At 41.9% G+C, this 13699-nt stretch overlaps 1 long non-coding RNA gene across 1 annotated transcript; it reads left to right on the top strand.

Annotated features, from left to right (window-relative positions):
* Positions 1–599: 599 nt before the first annotated feature.
* Platr27 (pluripotency associated transcript 27) lies at positions 600–2341 on the top strand. The gene is made up of 2 exons (NR_166472.1): positions 600–825; positions 1935–2341. It is a non-coding gene; the product is annotated as a pluripotency associated transcript 27 (long non-coding RNA).
* Positions 2342–13699: the final 11358 nt, after the last annotated feature.

The raw sequence follows: 13699 nt of genomic DNA, 5'->3' as shown, positions 1-13699 counted from the left end.
TTGGGACTCACCTTTCACCTTGCTAGTTGATGTGTACCCCAGGTTAGCTGCCTGTGAGCATCTGGGCATTCTCCTATCTCTGCCTCCCATTTCCCTGGAGGCGGAACAGGATCCCACATGCACTGTCGTGGAGACTCAAAATCAAGCCCTTACACTCCTGAGGCATCTCACTCAGCCATCTCCCCAGCTCGGAGGCTGTTTTTGTTTATTGGTAGTATGGAAGAGCCAAGCGCCTCTTGGATACCAGAGAAGCTGTCTACCTCTAAACTACAGCCCCAGCCCTAGAAATTGGTTCTTTTTTTTTTTTTTTTTTTTTTTTTTTTTTTTGGTTTTTTGAGACAGGGTTACTCTGTATAGCCCTGACTATCCTGGAACTCACTCTGTAGACCAGGCCGGCCTCGAACTCAGAAATCCGCCTGCCTCTGCCTCCCGAGTGCTGGGATTAAAGGCGTGCGCCACCTAAAGGTAACAGTAGCAGAGCACTGTGGCAGAAATCTTCCCCTAATGAATAAAGATTTCAAGGGACCAATCACTGGGTGAGTAGTAGGCGGGACTTCTGGGTCGGTGAGAGGAAGAGGGAAGCACGAGAAAGAGACTTCCTTTTGGACAGGAGAGAGTGTGGAGTACACAATGTAGGTAGAAAGAGGTTCCTGGTTTAGGTGGCAGATCCACTGGGATGCACCACCTGGAGGATTTATAATTTGAATAGCTTACAAAATCAGGATGCTAGTTTCTGCACCCAGCGATTGTATTGCCTGTTGATTCTAAACTAAGATTGTGTGGTGTTTTCCTTCATGAGGCGACTCAGCTGGGTTCCAGAGAAAGGTATGGTGGCAGGGCATCCCAGCCTGCCACAGGAATTTGGAAGCATGGGGGGCTGGGGGAGGGGGGTGGCGGCGGCCGGCCATGGGAACTTAGAGAGCCGGGTGGCCTGTCCGCCAGTGCCTTGCCGGCCGTAGCATGGATTGCCTTTTAAATGTAGTTCACGCTACAGATCGTGGTAGTGCATACTTTACATCCGAGCACTTGGCAGGCAGAGGCACGAAGATCTCTGAGTCTGAGGGCAGCCTGGTCTGTGTAGTGAGTTCTAGAGCAGCCAGGACTACGTAGAGAGAAACTGTCTCAAAGCAAATAATAAATAAATGAATAATAAATACAATGTAACAATAAATCCTGCCTGAGGACTATAGCTTTCCTGGTACCAGAAGGCTTCATGCAAGCTTCCAAAGAAGGGAAGCAACCAAGAGCCCTACCCAGCTCTGACACCCATGAACCACACAAGCAGCATGGCACAGTAACTGTAAGGGTGCAATAGTGCCATGCATACTTTGGCAGTAACCAACAGCTCTCTAATTAGACATTAAGATCTTCTCAACGAGAGGGAAATCATGTCTGCTCCTGGACACCTAGCCAGTTACCCAAGACTACTGAAGTCATGGATTTTGAAGAAAAAAACCTATCACCTATAACCACTGCTTTACTAAACAGCATAACCCCTAACTACATCCTTAATATCTATGCTTATTTTCATAAAATAAGCACAGTCCTCACCTCTTACAACAGCAAATTAGTTAAACCACTTTGGTTCCCATTGGGGAAAGCGCTGCACTCACCCAAGAGCGCTCTGGATTCACCAATGAAAGGCACACACACCCCAAGCTAATTTTGATATGCCTTGACTAGCTCAATGGCTGGGCACTTTTTTATGTGTATGGGTAATTTTCTTAAAGATTTATTATTATATCTAAGTACACTGTAACTGTCTTCAGACACTCCAGAAGAGGGCGTCAGATCTCATTACTGATGGTTGTGAGCCACCATGTGGTTGCTGGGATTTGAACTCACGACCTTTGCAAGAGCAGTCAGTGCTCTTAACTGCTGAGCCATCTCTCCAGTTCCCAACAACCTCTTATCAAGGAAGCTTCTCTCTGCAGCAGATGAAGACCATTAAGGGAAACTACAACCCGTGGCTGAAGAGTGGGCAGAAGACTTGAAGAGCCAGAAGAACAGAGGATTTGCCTGTGAGATTGTGTCTCCTAGAAATGTCAGAAGCTGCGGCCATAAGGTCTTCCTAACGCGGCTGCCAACACATGGCCTGAACAAGGACGACGCCAGTAGACATGCTCATGTGGGCAGAGGAAGTGGAGCTTATGGAGCTTCAAAGCTGCAATTACAGGCAGCCAAGGAGTGCTGAGAGTAGGGGAACGTCTTCTCCAAGGAAGAAGCTACATAAGATAGAGAGCTCGTCTCAAAGAAATACATTATTGTTTGTAGACAGGGTTTCACTATGTAGACCAGGCTGCCTGCCTCTGATTCCTGAGATTAAAGGCATGTTTCACTACATCTGGCCAAATATGTATGTATGTGCTTGTGTGTGTGTGTGTGTGTATGTCACAATAAATCTGTGTAATGGAAACTGACCCTGTGGTGGGAAGAAAGATTCATCTCTTGCATTGACCTGTATCCCTGTCCATTCCATACAATTATGTAATTATGTTGTCAATTTCTGTAGGAAAGTCTTGCCTGAGACAGTGCTTAACTTGAAGATTGTTTGGGGAGAAACAATTTGAGTGTTGAGTCATTCAGTCCATAATTATTGGAGGCCTCCTCATTCATTTAGGGCAGCGGTTCTCAACCTTCCTGACGCTGTAACCCTTTAATACAGTTCAAGTTGTGGTGACCCCAACTATAAAATTATTTTGGTGCTGCTTCATAACTATAATTTTGCTACTGTTATGAATTGTAAATATGTCTGATCTGTGACCCCAGTGGGAGCTTGACCCACAGGTTGGGAACCACTGGTTTAGATGTTTAACTTTTCTCGGCTATTATTTTGTGATTTTTTAATATAGATCTTTGCACAGCTTGGATCACTTCCATGCTTCGGCACATGAGGCAATCGAGTTCTCTCTTGCCTCCTGTGGGTCCTGGGAATTGAACTCAGGGCATCAGGCTCTCACAGAAAATGTGTTTGCCCACTAAGCTCTTGATGCCTTTTGATAGACTCACTGTTAGGTAGTTCATGTTCTGCTGTAGCTTTACAAGCAGATTTTAAAAAAAAAATCACGTCCAATCATTATAGTGATTTATTTACTCATTTGGAGATTATTAATGCAATCCTTTCTTTGGAAATAGACAAAAAAAGACAGACATTTCATGGAAAAATTACTAGATGATGGTTGAGTTCATGAGAAGATGTTCCTTGTGCTTCAGGCATTAGGAGGATGCTGGCAAAACCCCAGTGAGATGTTGCCAGGCTGTGTGTCTGCCTTGTTGCTGGGATGCCGGAGCACTGCCTGAAAGCTACTCAGGGGAGGCAGAACACAGTCCATGATAGGCATCCCAGTCCATGTCCTTTCAGGTGAGAAATGGGGAGATCTTTGATGGATGCTGTGATTCTCAATCTCCTGTGTAACAGACTCCACTGGGGACTGAAGGGAGTTAAGAACAGTGGTCTAAGGGTCTGCTCTCCCCCTATACACCAGGCGGGAAGTGGGTAGCTAAGCCCAGGATGGAGCAGAATCCAGTTTGGTTTCAATTCAGTGCCATGAGTATGGAGGGGCTGAAAGAGAGAAGGCCTTCTGCTGAATGTAGCTTTTGCTACCCTCCCTAAGCTCCAGGAACAGGCCATGCTAGCACCCCCCACCCAGCTTCCCTTGAATCCATGGATAAAAGACACACACACAGGTTGTTCATTTTCAACAACCTGTTCATTTTCATTGTCTCTTTTCCTCCAGGGACCCAGAAGTCTCCCCTTACCCCCATGTGGTCCTTAATGGAGATGCCCCTGCTTGTCTGTACTGGCTAGTTTTGTGTCCACTTGACACAGCTGGAGTTATCACAGAGAAAGGAGCTTCAGTTGAGGAAATGCCTCCATGAGATCCAACTCTAAGGCATTTTCTCAATTAGTGATCAAGGGGGAAAGGCCCCTTGTGGGTGGGACCATCTCTGGGCTGGTAGTCTTGGTTCTATAAGAGAGCAGGCTGAGCAAGCCAGGGGAAGCAAGCCAGTAAGGAACATCCCTCCATGGCCTCTGCATCAGCTCCTGCTTCCTGACCTGCTTGAGTTCCAGTCCTGACTTCCTTTGGTGATGAACAGCAATATGGAAGTGTAAGCTGAATAAACCCTTTCCTCCCCAATTTGATTCCTGGTCATGATATTTGTGCAGGAATAGAAACCCTGACTAAGACATTGTCTAAATGGTTTTATTGTTATGGTGGATGAGACTGCATATGCCTTACTCAGGGTGATACTTTTTGTAGGAAGGAGTGCCCTAGGAGGGAAGCCACTATTGGCTAAACATTCAGAGCCAATCTAGATACCTCATTAGCACGGAGAACTCCAGGTTTTTATGCTACATGACTGGTTGTCATGGTCCTCTCAGTGGGGTGTCATGGTTACATGTTCTAGGGCAGGTAGAGCTGGTTCCTTGCCTACCATTCTCAAGTCGGAGATTCCCCAGGGTTTTAAACCTGCTTCAACCTTACTAGTTGTTCTGTCTGGTGGCATGGTCCATTTGCCCCACAAGATGCTGTACAAGGTCAAATGATGCAACTGTACTCACCTACTCACCAGCTAGAAGGTGGAGGCTCTTGTGTCTTAGTACATCAGCTTCCAGGAAAGAGGGAAGAACATGAGGCCTGCCTGAGTGCTGCTTAGCCTTGGACAAGGAAGTTCTGAACAATAAAATCAACAGATGACCACAGCTTTTCAACTTGTTTAAACTCCACCAAGGATGGATTGGAGTGATAGCTTAGAGTTTAAGAGCACTGGCTGCTTTTCCCAAGGACTTGAGTTCAATTCCCATCATTTGCATGGTGGCTCACAATCATGTGTAACTGTAATACCAGGTGTCTTAGTCAGGGTTTCTATTCCTGCACAAATATCATGACCAAGAAACAAGTTGGGGAGGAAAGGGTTTATTCAGCTTACACTTCCATGCTGCTGTTCATCACCAAGGAAGCCAGGACTGGAACTCAAGCAGGTCAGGAAGCAGGAGCTGATGCAGAGGCCATGGAGGGATGTTCTTTACTGGCTTTCCTCTCCTGGCTTGCTCAGCCTGCTCTCTTATAGAACCCAAGACTACCAGCCCAGAGATGGTCCCACCCACAAGGGGCCTTTCCCCCTTGATCACTAATTGAGAAAATGCCTTAGAGTTGGATCTCATGGAGGCATTTCCTCAACTGAAGCTCCTTTCTCTGTGATAACCCCAGCTGTGTCAAGTTGACACAAAACTAGCCAGTACACCAGGGGACTGCATACCCTATCCTGGTCTCTGTAGCACATCGGTACAAGCAAAACACCCATACACATAAAATAAAAATCAGTACATTTTAAAAGATAAGTAAATAAAAAGTAATCTTCAGCAAGAAGTGTTCCTCATAGGTAGATCTACTCAAGAAGACTCCTGCTCCATCCATCCATTCATTCAATCATTCAATAATATTTTCTGAGAACCTGTTATTTCAGTAGATAGTTTGCAAGGAAAAGGAATTATATCCACTGTTATAGCTGAAAAATGGCCCCGCTCACCTGGAACTTGTCCTGGGTGGGGTTAGGTGATGAACAGTATAATAAATAAACTACATAAAATGTTACTAGCCTGAAATGAAGCAAGTGAAAAGGTGTAGATGTCAGGGGAGGCCAGAAAGGAGGGTCAAAGTTGGCTTTTTTCAACAGATCATACTTGAGCAAAATCCACAGACTGTGTTAAGAGGGGCCATAGCAGTGTCTGTGGGAAGAGTGTTCCCACAGATGGGACGGCCAGTGCACATTACGTAAGAAGTGTGTCTGGAATCCATGAAGTAACAGAACAAAGTGGTGGAGTATGGACAGGCAATGGAGTGGTGGTGGCTGGAAGTCAGCTCGAAGGCTATTTTATAAGATTCAGGGTTGGGGGCTGGAGAGATGGCTCAGTGGTTAAGAGCACCGACTGCTCTTTCAGAGGTCCTGAGTTCAATTCCCAGCAACCACATGATGGCTTGCAACAATCTGTAATGGATGCCTTCTTCCAGTGTGTCTGACAACAGCTACAGTGTACTCATAGAATAAATAAATCCTTTTTTAAAAATATTCAGAATTGAACACTGGAAGGGAGACCAGAATAGGGACACTGAAGATTTTAATGATCTCATTTTTTAAAAAACTACACTAGCTGCTAGGTCTTGGTGTGCTGTCACTGGGAACACGGAGGCATCTGCACTGGCTCTTTGCCTGGGTGTCACCAGTAGATCTGGTGGGCTGCTGGCTTCCTGAGGCCACTGTGCACTTAGTTTCAGACACTGATGAGATTGGGGGGAGGGGAGGCACCTAGGGCAACTAAAGGTGGTCAACCTATGCAAAGGGAGAGACTGATTGGGCCTATGACACACACCAGGGAGGGAGAACAGTGCAGATGGATAGGTGGGGCAGCTGGTGAGGATCCTTTGACTCTGATAACTTTGAGAGAACAATAGATACCATGGTAAGGAGCAAGGCAGGCAGGCAGTACGAGTCTGGAGTTGTAAAGAATGACACTTCTTCCATGGAGGCACATGCCTGTGGTTCCTGTCCTCAGGAGGTGGGGGCAGGAGAATCAGATGTTCAAGGACATCTTCAGCTACACAACTAGCTTGAAGCTAGCCTGGGCTGTAGTGGGGAGTTTGAAGAGATAGCAATGACAAAAGAGTCCACCAGACTCTCACCTCTCTTCTTTCCAGACCTCATCTTTACACGCATAGAAACCCATCCACTCCCACCCACTGGGGAATCCTAAGGTCAGCAGACTAGAGGGAGAGGGAAAGAGGACAACTAATGCCCTCTCCTAGTCTGAGTGTGCACACAGGCTTGCACACTCACATACATGCTTATTCACAAACTCTACACACACACACACACACACACACACACGCATGCGCACACATGTGTATGTGTGCACTCAAGTAGTATATTTTTTTAAAAGGATAAAACAAGGACCCAAATGCAGACCATGCCTGACAGAACAGGTAGATGAACCCAGGTGGAGACGCACTGCCTAACCAGAGTCCTCACAGCCACTAGAACACCAGCCCGCCGAATAATCTCTGGTCCAGTAGAAAGGTGTGGCTCCGCAGGTTCCAGCAGTGGGCGTGGCAGAACGAATGAGCAGGAAGCTCCACCCCTGAGCAAGCAGGTTTCAGGCTAGGGGAGGGGAGACTACATCTCCTCCCTTTTATTAACAAAATTTAAAAAAAGAAAAAGCTGGCCTGAGTGGGGAAAATTATCTATGCTCAATAGTTCTGCCTGGAATCTAGGGCTAAAGAAAAAACCTGCTTTCGTGGGATTCCTTAACTTTTCTTATGGTAAACTGTATCTGGCTAAGACTGTCCTTTCTTATCTTAGTAAACAACTAACTGAAAAGCCTGGAGTTGTAGGCTCTAACTTTATAATGCTAATTAGTACTTGGTAGGTAACTTTCTAGTTGAATTTTAAGTAGGGCGTTGGAACTCTGGCTAAGTTTGACTGAACAAATGTGAAATACACTATAATAACACTAAGTTGATATTTCTCCGCTTTTTTGGATGATAGGTGGGAAACAGGGAGAAGGAGTTCGACCGGCTCTTGTAGTACAAGGCCAATTGGCTTTTTTATTTGGGTGGGAGGCAGTGAAGGGCTTGCCCTTTCAATAGTACGTCTCCAATCTCTCTCCCCCCTATTGATTAACTTAAATAAGGCAACGCTTAACTGAGGTGATCAAATGATTTTCTCATCCGTAGATGAGTGGGCTTTTAACCTTGGCTTGGGTGGACATGGACCCGATTCCTCCCGTGGGTATTGATAAGACCCACACTTGTGGCTCTCGGTACCTTTTGGAGAGGTGAGGCAGAGCCGAAAAATATTTTTCATTTTTAGCCAAAATTTGGTACCAACCTCTTTTAAACCGGGTTTATCTCACAGGAAACTCAGAAATGGTCAAGCTGGACCTTCCCTTGCAGTACCTCTGCACCAAGCGATGCCCATACTGAATTTGTACAATCACAAACCAGTATGCACAGTTCTGAGTGCTGTGCAGCTTCTAAAGGAGAATTATCAACCTCAGATTTAGCAAGGCCTAAGCAATAATTATGTCATTAGTAACACCACGATTTGTGGCTAAAATAGGAGCTGGAAGTCGTTCCTCCTCATCCCTGTTTTTTCCACAGCCTAAGGACACCTTGCAGTAACAGCAAGGGTGAAAAGCCAGAGGTCAGCTAAGGGACTAAGCCTGTCTATCAAAATAAAAAACAATCTTTATTAATATAGAAATATCTACTTTTCTAGCCCTCTAGGAAAACCTAAATTTTTAACTCAGACTGAAAGCCACATGCTGGAAATGTCCTTGGAAAGGAGATAACAGCAGCCACCTGTGTGCTCTAGGGGGGCGGGGATGCACATCCGCTGGTCCGCCTCGAGAATGTTGATTTACCTGCTTGAAAGACAAAATCTCGACAGTGAGAAAGTAGGAAAGCAGAACTTATTTTGGGGAAGTCCAGGTACTTTATTCAAATGCAAATTGTAAAGTTGAGGCTAGTCTCCGGCCTCCTGTCGGGAGCTGGCTCAGAGAGTAGCTTTTTTCGGAGCCTGAGTCTTCAAGCCGACTTTTAAGCAAAAGAGGAATTTTAGTCCTCAAGGTGATACTTTAGAAGATTTAGAATCTGTGTTTATCTAACAAATTAATTTATCTGGCAGCCACTGTGCTCTATCTTCATCTCGTGAAAAAACACAAACTGAGTCCCTACCCCAAATTAGAACTGGATCTGGACCCTTCCATTTGTTAGTCAGGGGGTCCTTCTATTTTACCAATGTATTAAGTGACCAATTGCTCTTTAATAGCTTTTTTCACTAGCTGTAAGGCCAGCAATCCTTCTGAAGTTAGGGATCTAGGGGAAGTGGGGGATGTGCTCTGAATTAACTTGCTAGGTAATTTAGAATATAGGAATCTCTAACATTGGACTGAATATTAGGACCAGTCTAAGATTGAGTTAGAATGGCTGGTCACACTGAAGAAAGGAGAAAAATCATTATGACTCTATTAAATGACTAATTTTACTAAGTCTGAATATACAGTCTCTGATGTACTATTGCCATAAAGTTAAAAGGCTAGAAGCTAGTCTAAACTGGAAAAATGACAAGTAAGGATGGATCTAAAACATGAATTTAATTTAGTTTTTTAGTCAATTAAATCAGGACATGAGTCAACTTACCTACCAGCTCGTCACACGAATTTACTAATATGCTTCTGCAGCGTTCTGTGGAGAAAACCTGTTTTTCCCTTTTTTAATAAGGTAGTTGTTTTAGGATTAATCTATAAGCCAATAAGTAGATCCCTTTAAGATACTATAAAGCATTTATTAAACTCTTTGACATTAAAATATTAGATTTTGAAAATAAAGGTAAGACTTTAATAGTGTGCATGGGAATGCACTAAATAGCATGCACGGGGATACAATTTCTCTCTTTTTTGTCTTTTAAGAAGTTAAAGTTTTAAAATTTTATAATACCTAAACTTTTGAATTAATAACTAGTTGACAAAATATTTTAAATACATGGCTGTAAAGGGGCAGTGACTAATTGCACTTTTAATCAATTTTCTTAAGGAGCAGTTGTAACTAGAAGGCTTGCAAAGTTATTAAGAGTCACATGTGCATAATTTATTTATTAACTAGAAATATGCATAAGCAATTGTAAATTTGAGAATTAATAGTATCTGAGGGATGAACAATTTAAGCAATTGCGAGCTCAGAGATATGGCATTGACTATTAATATACAAATTAAGGTTTGATTGTTCAGCATTTTAAAACACCATCTACAGCACACAACTAGATCATCTGTGCTGGAACAGGGGAAACTGTGTCTTAAGACTCCACCCCACAGAAGCTAGTTGGGCCCACATGGGCCAACGATTGGCTGGGAGGATGAGAAAAATGACTTTACAATAATGTTTTCTTCTGGCCAAAGAATTGTTTTGGGCACAACCAATTTTTAATTACCAATTAATAACAATTATAAAAGCTTTATTTTTTGTAGAAACTTTTGTAGTAAACTAAAACCCTAAGTAATAAAAGGATATTGTCTCTGAATCTTTTGGGTGAGAGCAAGGATTTAAGGTAAACTTTAAGAAGCATTAGTTAATAAAATACTTTTTACTTAAGAAACAATATACACTGAAAGATTAAAACTCTTGGCTTCTTGTATAGAAGCAGAAACAATAAAAATTTTTCTTACATAATGTAAAGTTACATTAGCCATACCTAGAGGCAAAATTTTCTAGTGATTACAGTTCACTAGAAGCAAAACTCTTTGAATTAAAGCATTATTTTAAACATCTGAATAGATCTGTAACACTGTTAAAAAGAATTTCTCTTGAACACAGGGAAAAATCTTTTTCAGGCACTGTTTGTAAAACAAAAGAAAGGCCACAAGCTGCTCTGGGGCTGCCCAGAGCCCTGCATTGACTCAAACGTAAAATACTTTTTAATCTGAGCATCTTGGCCCTCCTGTAATAAGGACCGATTCTAGAGAAACAATATAACTGTCTATGCCTCTAAATTTTGATACTCTTTCTTAAGATGACTTACAGTTAAAACGTTCTTTACAACTTTAGTGTTGTGAAAAAATTGCCCGTACTGCAGTTTCCTGCCAGGCAGCAACTATAACCAAACTGTTTATCTAATCTATTTACAAAGACAAACATAACTAGATAACTCTGTCACAGTTTTGTATGAAGTGAGCTGTATGAGCGCTCTCATAAGATGATTACTCTTGTAATTATCTTAATTACAGTATACAGGTGAATTAAAGATCTTAAATTTGAAATCAAACTGCAAGCTGCAGTCAATGGAACAATAGCAGTTTTAACCATAATTTTTAAGTTTTTTGTGCAAGGTTAGGATAATACCTGTAACCTTGGGAAAGCAAAACCCAAGTTTAAAACAATTTATTATCTTTAAAATCAATATTAGAAGCATTACTATCATATTACGAAGTTTGGATGTCAATTAATACCTATGAATACCTATTAAAGCAGCTTTAATGCTTTAATAAAGAGGCATTGCTTTAAATCTTATCTTAAATTTTACTATTTAGGATACGAACCACATTAATTATTACCTAAACTAGAAATATCTTTAGAGACCCAGCCTCTTGGCCTGCTTTATGCCATGTGTCGGAAGGACTCTAAACTTGAGTTATCAAATTTAACACTAACCATCTGTAGCAATGTAACAATTATTAATCTTAACCAACAACTTATGAGCTGATTGTGAAAACACTCAGAGCACATTACCAATAAAAAAGAACCAAATGAAACAGTTACATTTAGACCAATCAGAGAATAATAATTTTTGTAGCTACAACCATAAAAATAAAAAACACTTTACCATTGTCAAACACATTAATCATGAACCATTTATTAGCTTTTTTACTCTGAAACTTAGAGGCTGTGCACTCGCCCTTATTTTCTAAAACGAACAGTTTTTCCAGCAGGGGCCCTCTCGCCACGTGTCTGATTCCTGGCTGAAACACGTGGCAGCTCTCGGCTTTGCAGATAAAGTTTTTTATACCATCTTTATTATCCAACACAAAACATAGAACATTCATTCATACAGACTGGACACGAACATACATGAATTGAACACGAGAACAGATTGGTGCACCGGACATTAGACAAGACACAAAAGGGAACAGAGTACTCCTGCTATAAGGCCCAGAGAGATATTTCTCTCTGCTTTTTGGGACATTTTCCTCCCTTATGATGCATTTTTTATTAACTGGGGCAATCCGCCTATTCCTTTTAATAAACCCTTTCTTTTCTCACACCTCATGTAGCTTCGTAGAGCTACGGCCTACCGCCTGATACCCAGCTCCTCACTGCTGAACCTAAGTGAACCAGCGCTCCGGTTTAACGCTGTCTCAGCTTAGCCCATACCTTCTCCGGTATGAATTTCCCTTATCCTTTATTTTATGGAGCTCCGAACCAGCAGCGTCTCTTCCAAAAATCCTTTGCCGTTTCTCAGTCCCGCGTTGGTTCGCCAATTGTTGTGTCCGGCCAGCAGACCACAACCTGGGTTCTAGCCTGGAAAGGCATTTTGGAAACCTGGAAGAGAAGAGGGGCTAGGTGGCGAGAGAAAAGAATGTAGCCAAGACAGTTACTCTGATCAAGGCTCAAATTTTATTGTTGCGACACTAGTTATGAAGGAAGGGAGAGGGGACCCGATTCCCGCCGAATAATCTCTGGTCCAGTAGAAAGGTGTGGCTCCGCAGGTTCCAGCAATGGGCGTGGCAGAACGAATGAGCAGGAAGCTCCACCCCTGAACAAGCAGGTTTCAGGCTAGGGGAGGGGAGACTACAGACACCAGCATAAGAACACAATCAACAACAGCCAAGACAATATATTACCACCAGAGCCTAGATGTCCATCCTACAGAAAGCCCTGAATATTCCAACACAGCTGAAGTATGAGAAGAAGACCTTAAAACCAACTTTATGAAGATAATAGAGGTTCTTAAAGAAGAAATGAATAAATCCCTTAAGGAAAGCAAAAGAAAGACAAACAAAAAACTGAAGGAAATGAACAATCTCTTAAAGCCAAAAAAAAAAAAAAAAAAGTTTAAGGAAATGAATAAAACTATTAAGACCTGAAACTAAAAATGGAAGCAATAAAGAAAACACAAATTGAGGGAATTCTGGAAATTAAAAGTGTAGATAAGTGAACTACAGATACAAGCATCGCCATATAAGTATTGGTCAAAAAATATTAAATCTAAAAAAATTCATGACACTAAACTTCCAGGAAATCTGGGACACTATGAAAAGACCAAGCCTAAGAACAATAAGTATAGAGGAATGTGAAGGATCTGAGCTCAAAGACCCAGAAAACATTTTCAACAAGATGTTAGAAAAAAAAATCCTAACCTAAAAAAAGGAGAGGCTTATAGAGGTACAAAAAGCTTAAAGAACATCAAATAGATTGAACCAGAAAAAAAAGTCCTCATACCACATAATAATAAAAACACTAAACAAACAGAACAAAGAAAGAATATTAAAAGCAGCAAGGGATAAAAAGCAAGTAGCATATTAAGGCAGACCTATTAGAATCATACCTGACTTCTCAATGGAGACTCTAAAATCCAGAAGGGCCTGGACAGATGTCTTGCAGACTCTAAAGCAGACCACAGATGCAAGCAGATTGGTATACCTAGCAAAACTTTCAATCATAGTTTCATAAAGATATTCCATGATAAAGTCAAAATCAAACAATATGTATCTATAAATCCAACCCTACAGAAGATAGTAGAAGGAATATGCCAACCTAAGAAGGCCAACTATACCCGCAAAAACCCAAGCAATAAATAATATCACACCAGTAAAACCCAAAGAAGAACACACACACAACCAAACAACAACTACTATAGCAATAAAGTAACAGGAACTAACAATCATTAGTAGTTGATATCTCAATATCAATGGAATCAAATTCTCAATAAAAAGACATGAACAATAATAGGATGGATGTGAAAACATGATCCATCCTTCTGCTGAATACAGGAAACACACCTTAACATCAAAGGTAGACGTTACCTCAGAGTAAAGGGTTGGAAAAGGGTTTTCCAAGCTAATGGACCTAAGAATCAAGCTGGTGTAGCCATTCTATAATATTTAACAAACTATCTAACAAAATAGGCTTCAAATGAAAATTAATCA

Source organism: Mus musculus, chromosome 2 (genome assembly GCF_000001635.26).
Source record: "Mus musculus strain C57BL/6J chromosome 2, GRCm38.p6 C57BL/6J".
Classification (NCBI taxonomy): Eukaryota; Metazoa; Chordata; class Mammalia; order Rodentia; family Muridae; genus Mus; species Mus musculus.
Note: the sequence above shows the minus strand (reverse complement) of the source record. Positions and strands in the feature narration are given on the sequence as shown.